Below are 15058 nucleotides of genomic sequence, written 5' to 3'. Positions count from 1 at the left end.
CTGATGTGCGTGTTGCAAATAACTGTACAAGCATGAGGACAACGTTAGACAAGAGAGCCTGCCGCAGCCGACGATCTGTAAGTAGTCCTGGTGACAAAGAGGAAGGTGCATGAGACGGAGGACAGAGAAACTTGAAGATGCGTAGGTACAAAGGCTAGATCCTCAAGACTAAAATTTAAGACCATAAAAATGGCCTGTTATAGGAAAACATTAAAAGCTATAACATAATCATATTTATATATTCATAAGTCTAGGAACAGTAGGAAGAATGAGTGTGGAGATAGGGGAATGGAGGGCATGGAGAATTGTCAAAAGGCATCTGCACTGACCTCAGTGAAAGTCTAAAGGGAGGAGCAGCAGTGCGGAGGGGACCTGAACCGAAGAGCTTTGGAGGAGCTCAGAGGGATAAAACTGAGTGACAAACTGGATAGGTTGATAGAATACCTAAATTGATTTCAAGATTTCTGATCTGGATGAAGAGAGGAATGACAGATTAGAATCAAGATATAGAAGGCTGTGGGAGGAATATTAATCCATTATTTATTGTAAGTCTACTCTACAAACCAGCTGGTCTTCCAGCATTACAGAATTTCAAGGATTATTTTCTGAAGGTAGTTGATATCTCATTTTTTCCTTAATCTTCTGATGATTATGAAATTCAATATTATGACCCTCAAAAATCTCAGTTTCACTAGACCTAATCTAAAACTAAGACCTAAGCTAAAAGTAAGGTTAAGTCCAAAAAAATCAGTGCCACCTAAAATGGCGTGATCCGTTAAGTGGTCTGATTCTAATCCTGGGTCTGATGGAGAGGTTTGATTGAGAGATCCTGACAAAAAAGTTCCTGCAGACATGACAGAAGCAAACTTGAGGCGCTGGCAGGAGACACCATGCAGTTTAAGTTGGCTCACAGCCAAAGATACAGAAGGGCACCATTGATTTACAAAAGAAATTAGAAAAATGTGAAACAATCCACCTTTAGATTATGGATTCACTTGTTAATTCACTTGACCACCTTTAATATACATTTCTCTTTGCTTTCTTTGAAAACGCTTCTTTCTTTCTCAAAACTTCTCATCTCAAAGTTTTGGGTTTCTCAATGAAAAGTGAAAGACATGAACTTCTGATTTTCTTTAAGAAATAAACATGCTTGAAATAAATAATGCCAAGAGTTTGTTAAACTTCTCTTTCTCTCATTGTTTTTATCCCTGCCTTTCCTGCACTTCTCTCTCTCTCAATCCCTCTCTCGATCTTCTAGATCAGTATATTGGCTTTCTTTACATAATAAGCAAACTGAAATCCTCATATTCTGACATCGTTCCTTGATATTCTACAGATAAAAACAGGTTGTATATCATGAAGCTGAGTTACCTCAAGGTAAGCAAGAAGAAAAGGAAAGATTTATCAGATAATAGATCATCGTCACTGATTTCTGCCCAGGAATCACACAGTTCACGGAAAGTACCATGTGAGCTAAGGCTGCACAGATAAGGCTAATCTTCAGATGACATTCTCAGAGTGAAAACTAAGACCTCTAAGGCAAACCAGCATCCTCGGCACCCATGGTCTAAATAAAGTCTTCCTCTAGACTTCTGACTCTCTGGACCAGATTCTGACCTTGCTACTTCATTTATACTTAGCTCTTCTTGAGGTATCCACATGCTAGCTTCTTCCAACTGCCTCCCATTGATTATGTCAACTGGTTCCTTTCTTCTCACCATATTCTTTGGTCAAGGCCAGGCTCAGGGTTCACCCCCTTCAAGCAATGATCTCCAATCCATTCCATCCTATAACAAAAACTTCTCCAGTCAAATATACTTTGAGATTTTATAATGTAAAACCACATCTTTCTATGTACAGCTATTTGTCTACTGTTCTGCCTTATAGCTCTAGCTCATTCATTCCACAGCCGTTAAACTAAACACTTGCATATGCATACAAGCTCTGTGTTGATTACAGATACATGTAAATGATATACGCTCCCAGATCTCAAGGAATTCTGAATAAACTGACAATGTCGATCCAGCAGGAGAAGTTCTAGCTGGAGATATTTAGAGGATGCTATGAGAACACAGAAGAGATGCATGGGCTTCAGACTGGGGAGGCAAGACAGGCTTTCCTGGAGGATGTGGGGCCTCAGCTAAGTTTGTGAGCAACATGAAGAATTACCTGCTTGGGAGATACGGTGGGACTTCCCAGAAGACTTGAAACAGTCTGAGGTATTAGAGACATTTTAAGCAGGTTAGAATGTTTGTGCAGAAAATGCATGCAATCAGTGGTGGGAAACAGGCCAGAGAAAATCTCAAATAGAAGGTCTCAAATTTTGATATACATCAAAATCACCTAGGGAATTTACAAAGGAAGAGATTTCTGTCCAGATCCAGGAAAGCTGATTGAGTGAGGCCCAGTAATCTACATGTTTAATAAACTCTTCTTACAAAGCATGAAGAGCAAATGCTAAGCAAAGACATTTGAAAGGGACCTTGAAAGATTCAGGGAGCTATTGAAGGGTCTCAAGTGGAAGAAGGACAAGGTCCACTTGTTGAGAAGAAGTTGCCTGTTTGGGGGCTGTTTAGAAGGCAGTTTCAGGAATACACTTACTACATTTATACACACAAGATTTATATTATATTGCTTTCTTTTAATCCCCCAGAGCAGTGTTTCTAAAATACATCATACCATGATGATCTGGCATATTGACAAGTAAACATTCCTGGGCTTCCTTCCTTACATACTAGATCAGAATCCCTGGAGTGGGACCCAGCAATCTATAGTTTAACAAGTTTCTCAGGCGAGTCTTATGTGCCACAAAGAGCAAAGTATCTCCAGAGCATCTCGGAGAAAACTGGGTCTGTACCTTTCGGACCAAACCTTTGGGTTGCCACGATGGGTTCTAATCTGAATGCATTCCAGCATCTCAAACACAGAATTCATAATATGTGGCATCAGCCCTAAAACAATATTTTGTCGGAACAGGAGTTTCTGGTATTTCTAAGAAGCACTTCCTATCTCCACAGCAGTTAAAAAACAAAACAAAAGGTCCTCATGCAAGCTTTTTAGGCTCACGCTGAAGGATCTGCAGCTTCTACAAGTCACGTGGAAATAACCACGTATTAAGATGTATCTTTAAAAAAAAGCTGCCAATACTTCTGCGAAGCTTAAGGAGCTTTTCCTTAAAAGAAATCAGGTAGGGCTTCCCTTGTGGCACAGTGGTTGAGAGTCCGCCTGCCGATGCAGGGGACACGGTTCGTGCCCCGGTCCGGGAAGATCCCACATGTCACGGAGCGGCTGGGCCCGTGAGCCATGGCCGCTGAGCCTGCGCGTCCGGAGCCTGTGCTCCGCAACGGGAGAGGCCACAACAGTGAAAGGCCCGCGTACCGCAAAAAAAAAAAAAAAAATCAGGTTATTCGTTTTGAATTAAAGTTAAGCACTTGGCTTAGTTCTCTTTCATTTTTCTTCTTGTAAATCTCCAGCTAAATTAATTAAGCTGGTGTTTAAAGCTGGCAGCCAACCTGACACAGGAAGCCATGTGGCAAACTGGGCGTCAGTGGTGAAATTAGAACAAAAGTTAGAATCAGCTGTGCGGGAGGAGCTGGCCTGCTTTTCTTCTGTCCCCTCCTCCACCCCTCAACATACACAGGACTAGCTGCCAAGCCCTTCCTTGTTGGATGCCTCATCCCTGAGTCCCACAGCTGACTTTTTTTTTTCTGTTATATAAAACTTATGACAAATGCATGAGCAATAAGAAGGAAGCTTGGCCATTTTCCACTCAGAAGCCGAACAGCATGAACAGCTGCAGCTCATCTCATCATCCAAAACCAGATTAAGGCAGGGCCTCCAGGCCAATGACAGCAGAGACGCCTGCCCGCATCACAAGGAGAGGTGGTCCTGAGCTGCCATTAACATGAGCTATGATGGCTAATTTCATGTGTCAACTTCTACTGGACTAAGGGATGCCCACGGAGCTGGTAAAACATTTTTTCTGGGTGTGTCTGAGAGGGTGTTTCAGGAAGAGATTAGCATGTGGATCAGTAGACTGAGAAAAGAAGATCCACATCACCGGCATCCATCAATGAACTGGATGGTGGGCATCGTCCAATTCACTGAGGGACTGAAGAGAATAACAAGGCAGAGGAAGGACACATTTGCTCTTGTTGCTTGGACTGGGACATCCATCTTTTTTCGGCCCTCAGACTTGGGCACTCCTCGTTCTTGGACCTTCAGGTTCGGACTGGGACTTATACTACCAGCTCTCCTGGTCTCAGGTCTTTGGACCTGGACTGAATTATACTACTTTTTTTTTTCTGATTCTCCAGTTCACACACAACAGATTGTGGGACTTCTTGGCCTCTATAATCAAGTGAGCCAATTCTTACAATAAATCTCATATATTTCTATGTATGGATATATCCCACTGGTTCCGTCTCTCTGAAAAACCTTGACTTACACACCAGGCACTAAAGCAAAAATGCAAATGTGCATTTCTCTTCCTTCCTACCTCCTCTCTTCCTCCCCATCTTCTTTCTTTCCTTCCTTCCTCTCACCCTCTTTTTTACCCTTCTGTCCTTCCTTCCTTTACCCCTTTCTTCCACTTCACTTAAATATTAATTGAGCACCTACCACAGGCTCGGCCCTGATCAATCAGTGGTGAACAATACAGGCAAATGCCCTGCCCCCTTAGGGAGCTTGCATCCTAGTGGAGGAAACAGATCACACGCAATTAGAACAATTAATAAAGAAAATAAATATTGGGATACATCCTCTGCCACAGAGGATAAGACAGGGGCACTAGACAAGGTGGAGATGGTGAGGAGTGCCTTGGAATTTAGACATGTGGCCTGAGAAGGAGCCTGGAGAGCTGGAGAAAGTGGTCCTGGAAGAAAGGCTCCTGGGATGGGGCTCCAAGAATTTGAGTGGAACTTATTTGTCTCTTGGAGATCACTGTCTCTATTCTTCGTCATTCCTTTCAATAAGAAATCACATTTTCGAAGAGTTCTAAGTAGAAATTTCGCAGAGCTCTGTAAGGGAATCTCTGAAATGAAGAGGTTGCTTTCAAAGTGACTCATTTATCCTCTTTTCTTGTAAGTTTAAGACACGAGTAGCTTGAGTGCACACAGATCAAGGCACCTAACAAAAAACACCAGTGGAAAAGCACTCCGTGGGAGCAAAGCTGTTCCCCTACCTTAATTAACCTTCGTTCTAAGTTCGACATTCAGCCCACTTCCTCCTAGAGTCAGCTACCGAAAAGAGGAAGACATCTGTGGTAATTATATGGGCTCAGTTGTTTGAGTCCCTGAAATCTGTTTGACCTGAAGATTAAGGCAATTTAAAGCAAAATTTGTTTTGGTTCTGAAGCTTGGGGGTTGGGGGGGGCTCAATGCTAAATTGTGGCAACTCTGGAATACCAGCTGGGTCCTGGCAGGGCAGAGATGGGGACAAGCCTGGGCCGCTCTGATGTGTGCCTGTCTCCACAATGCGAGGTGATGTGATTTGACATCAATTAGCTGTTGTGCAAGAAAGTCATCCCTTACCCCAGTTAGCGGTAACCAAAGGGTATCATGCACCTCTTCAAACACGACAAGCAGCACACACGGCATTGCCTTTGTTGATGCTCATCAAGAATGGCAGGCCGTGAGTTACGGAGAGGTGCTGAAGAAGCAGAAAATGTGATTGGCCACAAACAGCATTGGGGAGGATAAAACCTCCTGATGTTTGGACCAGGTGAAATAACCAGGCAAACTCTAAGTGTATTATGGCCTCAATGCATGAACTCAGAAGGTGTCTGTAAACATCCTGGACATCTCAGGGGACTCATTGGTCCAGGAAGAGGGAAGACGCTTCCCAGAAGAATCCCCAGGCTGAACTCTGTCTAGTAGAAAAGACTGACATGTTAGCTAACTTTCAGAGAACATGGAAGTTTGTAACCTTCCAATGTTTTTGAAAACTGAGAGCGTTCTCCCAAACAAGAAACAGACAAAAACTTAAGTGTGACTTTGACGGCCATCATTTCACAATTTATAACTGTGTTTACTTATTTTAAAAATGACGATCCTCAGTGCATAAAAGGATGAACAGGCATCATAAGAAACGCTATTTCATCACACCTCTCACTGCCAGAACTGGTCTAAAACTCTGCTGCTTGATGCTTTGCGACAGCTTAGGAATTATTGGTGACTCCCATTTCCTATAAAATCTCAAAAGTCCTCAACCCAGAATTTTATTCAATTCATACCTCCCTATGCAAACTTCTCTTTATGAAATCATGCTTTATAGTTCCACAGGTCCTCTTTTTTCCATGATCAAAAAAAGACAGACAGAGGGCTTCCCTGGTGGCGCAGTGGTTGAGGGTCCACCTGCCGATGCAGGGGATGTGGATTTGTGCCCCGGTCCGGGAGGATCCCACATGCCGCGGAGCGGCTGGGCCCGTGAGCCATGGCCACTGAGCCTGCGCGTCGGGAGCCTGTGCTCCGCAACGGGAGAGGCCACAACAGTGAGAGGCTGCGTACCACAAAAAAAAAAAAAAAAAAAAAAAAAAAAAAAAAAAAAAAAGACAAAGACAAAGATCCACAGGAAATATTTTAAGGTACAAAAGCCAAGTGTAGAAAGATATATACCATACAATTCTGTTTTTTTTTTCTAAACTACATGTTTATATACTCATTCAATTAAAGGAATGGACAGAAAAAATATAAGGCCTAATTAAAAGGAAAGTTTCCTTTTTTACCTTTTTTTCTTTTGTATACTTCAAAATTTGGGATTTTTTTTACAATTAGCATATGTGTGCGTGTATTCATGGCATAAACTTATATAGATGTATATCATTAACACGGAACATTAAAGTGCAGTAATGGTATCTCACAGTTCCATAAGATGCCACCAAAATCCCAGAGAACACAGGGGGAAAAGAAAGTGATTTACAAATCTAACCCAAACCAGTTTGTTGGTTTAAAATGATATAGATTAGTCAATGACACATCTTCCTCAGTTTCTTCAATATTTACAGGAAAATGTCAATCACTTCTTCCAACTAGGCTGAGAAATGAGATGTTTAACTGGAGTCAGACTGCAGCTGTGCCCAAACCCTAAATTCAAACTCAAAATCTCAGTTGATAGAAACAATATTTATGACCAATTGCCTGGAGGAAGTGCAAATCTGTCACCTCCTTCAATCAGCATTTCCTAAGTGTGTCTTTTGGGACATAAATCTACAAGATGTCCAGTGAAGAAAGAATTCTTCGGTCAATCAAGTTTGGCAAATTATTATGTATATTACCGTCCATTGATTCAGAATACAAAAGGGTGTACAAAAATATTTGAGAATTTGTGAAGTAGAGAAAAACGCATCAATTTATTAACCTAGAATTTTCCCAATCTATTTGGTAAGGAACCATTTTTACACAAAACCCAATGTAGTATACTCAGGGAAATGTTGCTCCAGCTGTTCCCATATATGCTCCTAGGTTATACCTCCAAAACTTCTTACCCAATCCTGTTGTGTTGCCCAGCCTCCTGCTACTCTATAGAACTGCAGTTACTGAACCGAAAGCCTTTTCAACACTATCACTTTATATCAATGCACTTTGAATCATGTTATTTTGATTAGTGAAAATTGTGAAAAATTTTGCTTACGTTAAAAATAAACTCACTAGGGCCTCCCTGGTGGCGCAGTGGTTGAGAGTCCGCCTGCCGATGCAGAGGACACGGGTTCGTGCCCCACTCCGGGAGGATCCCACATGCCATGGAGCGGCTGGGTCCGTGAGCCATGGCCACTGAACCTGCGCGTCCAGAGCCTGTGCTCCACAACGGGAGAGGCCACAACAGTGAGAGGCCCGTGTACCGCAAAAAAATAAAAATAAAAAATAAAGTCACTAAGTTTTAGCTACTATTATGAACACGCATAATGCCGAACTCCTTTCATGGACTATTCAACATAATCCTCAAAACAATCCTATGAGGCTACAGCACTGTTGTTACAAATTAGTGATGAGCAGAAGAGCCTGAAGGGGTTTGAAGAGTCTCGCCCAAGACAACACAGTGAGGAAATATCAGGTTGGTTTCAAACCCAAGCAGCGTGGCTCCTGGGCTCACATTTGTAACCATCCCATGAACTCGATGTCTAAAATAACCCATGATGGATAATTCTTGGTGTTTCTTTACTAGAAATAACTTGCTTCCTAAACACTTTCGTTTTTGTTTTAATACTTTATTCACTATGTTGTATGAAATGGTTTTGTTTTCCTTTTCCCATTGATGCCCAAACAGCTCCATCCCTGGCTCAGCAGATGTGAAGAAGGCATGCATGTGGTAGACCAACCTTAGAGTGGCTCCATCTGACATTTTTACTTATTTTCCTTTTGCGTCATTTTGCGTCTCGTCAGTTTCAATTGTTTTGTATTGGTATGCTGTGCATATGTTATACAAATATAAGGTAGCATGGTAACATTTTTAATGGCTGCATAAATTCCTTTGATTGGTGATACTGTTAACCACTTCTCTACCTTGTACTTTCTAAATTTACGTAGCTTTCTTGCTACGCAATAGAGCAGTGTCTCTATCGTTTCACCAATTGATGCTGTTTTTCAGGAGTTTTCTTCTCGTATATTAGACTGCATTTTCACTTTCTCCCAGCTACTCCTTTTCTCTCATGCCCTTTCTGCCTCCTAACATAGCTTGGAATGCCCTATGACAAGCATTTGATTTGATTTTCCCCTTGTTACAAAGCACCTTCTAATCTGTCAGGAAAGCTCAGGCTTCCATCGCTTACCCCATGAGCTGAAGCCGAGGGAGGCATCAGTGATTGTCAAACACGTCATAAGCAGCATAAAGATGACCCCAGAGGGCGTTAATTCAGAGAGAGGGAGAGAAGAAGAGAGACAGAGCAGGAGTAACTCCTCTGTAAAAGAGTGATGATAAAGGGAAGTGGAAGGGAAGCTTTGGTTTCTAGAAGACACGTTCTGCCGTGAGAAATGCCTAGGAATAAAATTGACCTCCATGATGGATTATTACACGTTGATAAGAGAGACCAGGAAAACGGCATCGGTTAAACACCACTATCCATTCACCGCATTAATGAGACAGCTTTCAGAATTCACTTGCATAAAGAGGGCTATCAATACCGGAGAAATCCAGAGGTACTGTGGCAGATTAGAACAGGATGAATATTTGCTAAGGGGATGAGGATTTTTCATTCTGTTTCTCATTTTCCGGCACACCACCATCAAAACTCAGCCATGCCCAGGAGTCTGAGAAATCCAGCCTCGTGCTTGCAATGCTACATGATAATTTCGTTGTACTAAATGCGGAAAACACTAGGGGGTCATTCGCTCTGGTCAGCTTTCAAAGCTAACTTGGCATTCTGGTGATACAAGCTCCACAAAGCTCTTGGAGTCAATACGTTTTGCTCAAACAGATGTCCAAAGACCACAATGCTTTTGATTGGGAAGTTTTTTGTTGTTGTTACTGTATTATATTAATAAACAATAGGCATTCATTTATTGTTACCCAACTAAAGCCCAAATTCTTTAATAGGTTCTTTATAACACTGTCTTATTGAGAAACCCCACTGGTCCCATGGTGTATGTTTTTGCTCACGGCAACGAGTAATAAACAAGACTTTTTTCAACTACCATTGTGTTCAGGATGGGCTCTAGCTGGAGGGCATTGATACTATGGAGTTCTTTCTAGACTGAGTAGAGACAATTCTCCATGTGAACAAGAGTCACTTTTATTTTACTCTATTTTATTTTACAATAAATAGAGTATGACTTGGATGAGGAGTCCTTCAGCTTGAACACCATGTCCAGTACAATTAAGATATACTTGCTTCGTCCATCATGATTAAGAAGTTGGGTTCAGATTCACACTGTCAGATTTCAAATTCTGGCCCCGCTGCTTACTATTTTTCTAGTCCCTTAGTTCTTCCTTAGTTGTCTCATCCTAAGGCTTGGATAATATTAGTTCCATCCCCACACGGTTGCCATGACCACTGAAGAGATGATGGCCATAAAGGACCAAGCACAGTGCCTGGCACATTTCAGGTCTCAACAAATCTTCATCATTATTAACATCACCTTTTACCCATAATGAAATCATTTTGCATGAGGAAGTTTAAGTGCATAGAAGAGAGTGTTATTTTAAGGTCTTTAAAAAATGTCCAGCACGTAGTAGACATTCAATGAATATTTTTGAATGAATGGGTACAACTTATTTGGTAATTTTTTTTCCCTGTAAAGTTGAGCATCAGTGAAGTTATTAAAAAGTGAAAACATACTAGGTATATTCCAAGTTGCCTTTTGGTATATTATTATTTAATGTGAATAACCAAAATTTGGGGATTTACTTTTAACTTCAGGGTTTCTTTGTTTTTTAGCACGAGGGGCGTATCTGGAGTATTATCAACCACTGAATTTTTTAGAGTAATGGTGTATGATCTAACAAATTTCTTTAAAATATATCGCTTTTGCTTAAAATTGGACAAATATCCATCCTGATGAGATGCTACAATCTTTTTTAAAGACGAAACTCCCGATACGATTTTTCACGGGTCTTACCAGTAGGTGGAATATTTTCACACAAGCCCACCCACTAAAGTGTCACTTGTTTCTAAATAAAGGTATCATTTACGCTTTGAAAAGAATATGTCCATCTATCATTCTTTTGAGGTTTAGGGAGGAAGATGCAAAAGCCAGCAAGATTCACCCTGGCAGCCATGATTTAGAACATGTTGAAACAATCAAATTTGACGTTGTTAACAATTTATCTGGCTCAACCTTAATTCTGATGTACTGACAAGTGAAAATCTGGCAGAAACTCAGTGAACAAATTCCCTAATGTTTCAAGTGTTCTGTGACGCTTCCTTCCAAAATCCTTCAACTCAAGCCACACCCTAACTCTACCTTGGAACAATCTCTCACAGGCTTTCAACTTTGTTTTGTTATTGTCACGCAAGAATCAAGACAGGAGTTAAAAGGATTTAAATTGGTCTATATGTCTTTGTGTTTGTACATATATATGTTTACTTTTTTTTTTCTGTCAGAAATATTCCTAGTGAAATCTCAGTGATGGATTTTTAAATTTTTTTGATTTATGCAATATCTTGGCTGAAATGCTGCTTTTGATTAATGCACGAAAAAAAAGTTCCCAACCAAATTAATCCACAGCAGCAGTTCTCAAACTTCTCTGTATATTAGAATAAACGAGTTCATTTTACAAGTTTGGAGGCTGAGGCTGCATCCCATTCCAATGAAACCTCTGAGAGTGAAAACTAATCATCCATATTTCTGAAGCCCCCTCCCAAGTTGGTTCTAGTGTGTAGCCAAGTTTGGGATCAGCGATCCAACCTGGTAACTCATAGCGTCGTATGTGGTGAATAGCACTGGTACTAGCACTGGGAGCTTGTCAGAAATGCGGAGGGCTGGGTCCCTTCCTAGACCTACTGATTCAGAATCTGATCTAGACCACTGCTTCCCAAACTTTAATGCGCCATTGGATCTCTTGTCAAAACGCAGATTTGAATTCAGTTGTTAAGTCATAGAGCCTAAGACTCTGCATTTCTAATAAGCTCTCAGAGGACACCCATGGTTCTGGTCCTAGACTAGTCTTTGAGAAGGATCTAGCTGGTAAAGTCTTTGAGTCATCTTCCTTGGGTCACAATCGTCACAGCCTCCAATCTAACAAGGATAATAACAGCTATGGCTTTTAGGCAACTACCACATACCAGACAATGGGTTAAGAGCTTCTTTTTTATACAAGCTCTATGAGAAAGAATTATGATAATTTATATTTAAAAAATAAATTATGGTTCAGAGAGGTATAGTGTGGCTCAAAGCTGCTCAGCTACCTCTATATCAAGGGCTCTCAGACTTCAGAGTGATTATGAATCCCTCAATGTGCTCAGTACATATGTAAATTATAAACTGCTTCAGTGTGGTTGAGGTGAGGGGACTCAATGATCTATCATCACCCTCAGAGATGGTCTGAGTCCCTTCCTAAGTTTCAACTGATGACATACAGACAACAGGATAGGACTATAAAGCAATGCTCAATGAACATGCCAAACTAACCCTAAAGGACTTCTACTTACCGACACTTTATAAGTGTTGTACTTAAACTTGCAAGACATACGATTGAAATGAATTTTTCAAGAGATGGGCTTCTTAGGTTTCTAATAAATGTGGGGATACCATCACTGGGCTTACCACTCTGGGACGTTCAAAATAAGTGTAATACACAGCACGTTTATGAAAACCATATTTAGAGGAGACATATAAACTCATAAAGTAGCTGAACAATAACACAAGGTGGCATATGGTAGATGCCAAATGGGCGACAGAGGCAGTACTCATAATGAAAGTAGCTACCACTTATGGAATAACTATTATGTTGCAGATGTTTTATATAAATTGCCTCATTCTATCACTACAATCAAAGTAAGGTTACAATTAATACTTCTATTTTACAGATAAGGAAAAGGAAGCTCAAGGCGTTATGAAAATTTCCCAAGGACTCACCAATATTAAAAGCCAAACTGGGATTCCAACCACAGCTCTGTGTGACCCCAAATGCAATTCTATTTCTAGAATACCTAGATACCTAAACCATCCTACCTCCTCTGTATTCTTGGAGGTCGGTGAAGGAAAACATGCAGCAACAGAGCAAGGTTTGTGAGGAGATTTTTACATGAGCTGTTTTTATAAAGACTGCTGAGAATCTGATAAGCCGAGAAGGGGCAGGAAGAGAAATTGAACCAGGAAAAGAGATTGGTCAGGGAGCAGTGTCAGGAAACAAAGGGGTGTTGAAGTTTGATAAGAAATGATTTGTTTGGGGAAGAAGTGTGGGGTGAAGTGCATAAGCTAAGAACGTTATAAAGGACCTTAACAATCCTCTCAGGGATACTGGTCTAAGGACAGTGTGGTCTGACAGAAGTTTTCAGGAGAGGGAGAGAAATGATAATCCTAGAGTTTTCATAGCACGTGTAAGACCCCAGTGTACTGAATGGTTTGTAGGCTAAGGAAGGAAGGATTTTGTGAAGGACTCTAATAAGCCTCACTGAAGTCCCAAAGGAATAGTAAAACGAGCAGATTTGTGGATGGGGGCGGGGCAGAGGGGTTCCTTATGGAACCTGGAAACATAAAGCAGTGATGTCTTGACAGTTCCAAATTGCAGAGTTCTAAGGGATTTGGAATTTTCTCCAGGCAGTGGAAAGCCATTATGAAGATCAGTCTAGGAGAGACCGGAAACAGGAGGACTTCTCGGAAAACAATAAAGTTTTGATTTGAGGTGTTGAAAAGAAAGTATAAATAATAGGAACCAAGAATCTATAGGAGATCAGGAAACACAGGGTGACTGGAACGTTGGCATTCTGAGGAAATTCAGAATGATGAGAAGGTGGTAATGCCTGGAAGAATGTGAGCTGGTCATCTATTTACCCCTACTTAACATCTGGACTTTGAAGTCACAGCGTAAAGGAAACAAATACCGAGTAGGATGCATTTTCCTTTCAAAAAACCCTTGGCGACAATAATAATAGCTTATGTCTATACACTTTGTTTTTTATTTATATGTTTTATTATTTTATTCAAAGGACTCTTAAATAAATTACCTAATTGAAATCTCACTTATCCATGAAGAAGTTAGAGTAGAAATTATCACCCACATTTTCTATGTCAGGAAAGCAAGGCAGAGACAGGTTCAGTCATTTACTTGAGGCCACTCAGAGTATAAATGGCCAAGGCAGAACTGGTCCCGTGGTTGTGTTTCAAGTCCACGATCAGTCTCCTACAGCAAAGACAGCGAATCCTAGGCAGGAGAAAGCTGGGCTGAATGGGGATGAGCACATGGGTTTGTGTAGCAGTGCGTCATTCCTTGGATTAGTCCATAAAGCAGAAGACAATTCAATAAAAGTAGGCAATGACTTTGCACTTTGTCATTAGGCTTAAGTTACAGAGGTACGTCTCATCAGTTTCCAGGAAAGTGAGAGAGCAAGAGGAATAAAAGTTGGTTAAAGGTGAGGGTTTTTTCTCTTTTTTGAAGTGCGTGTTATCTGTGTCTAAATGTGGAATGGGAGGCCGGTGGATCCTGCGCTGCAGAGGGAGAGGCGACCTCGGCGCCGCAGCGACCATGGGCCACGAGTCTGGGCATCTGATGCGGGCGCGGCCTGTGATCACCGACAGCTTGTCGCCCTTGGAGCAGCGCGCCTTCCCGCACTGCTTCAGCAAGGGCATGCCCAACACGCTGCACCGCACTCAGGCGCGCACCCTTTGCGTCGTGCCGCCACTTGTAGTGTTTTATTTTGTCTACACGTGGGGAACACAGGAGTTTGAGAAATCCAAGAGGAAGAATCCAGCTGCCTATGAAAATGACAAATGAACAACTCATCTGGATAACGGTCCCTTGTCTCTGAAAGACTCTTCTCTGGGAGAGGAGTCTACATTGTAGTGTCTCGAAGACACAATAAACTTATTAGAGGCCGCAAAAAAAAAAAAAAAATGTGGAACGCTTTGCGTGAATCGTTGACCCCTTAATTACTGAGTTCTAAAGCTATTCATCTGCCTGATGAGAAGAAGCCCACTCCAAATGAGGGCTCTTGGAGTCAACAACTCTCAGATACTGATCGTGACCCAAAGCAGGCATGGAGGTTATTTAAAGTTTCTCACACTTCAACTGGGCAGGGAGGTGATGAACCTTAAGATTGCCTATGCCTCTGCTTACATCCAACACTGCCTTTTGGAAGGAAACAAACAAATAAAAACAATGAAATTCTGGAGACCTGGATATACCAGTCTATAGATTGCATATACCTTGAGCAAGTCATTTAACCACTTTGTGCCTCAGTTTCTTGTCTATCAACTGACAATAAAAGGCATTAATTTCTAAATCTGTTTACTGATTTAGTGCATAAATTGAAGACCTTACAATATGCCAAGTGTTGAGTTTAGTGCTGAAGATCCGCATGGGGTAACACAGGCTCTAGCCCAAATGAAACTTGGGGATTACCTAGAGAAATTAATAGTAAGTCAATAATTACAAAAATTAAGACCTCAATGTTTTAGTGAGGCTC

General features: G+C 41.3%; 1 pseudogene; it reads left to right on the top strand.

Annotated features, from left to right (window-relative positions):
* The first annotated feature begins 14118 nt into the window (after positions 1 to 14118).
* LOC112392922 (cytochrome b-c1 complex subunit 8 pseudogene) lies at positions 14119 to 14367 on the top strand (annotated as a pseudogene).
* Positions 14368 to 15058: the final 691 nt, after the last annotated feature.

This window comes from Neophocaena asiaeorientalis, unplaced genomic scaffold (assembly GCF_003031525.2).
Source record: "Neophocaena asiaeorientalis asiaeorientalis breed wild unplaced genomic scaffold, Neophocaena_asiaeorientalis_V1.1 scaffold240, whole genome shotgun sequence".
NCBI classification, from domain to species: Eukaryota; Metazoa; Chordata; class Mammalia; order Artiodactyla; family Phocoenidae; genus Neophocaena; species Neophocaena asiaeorientalis.
Note: the sequence above shows the minus strand (reverse complement) of the source record. Positions and strands in the feature narration are given on the sequence as shown.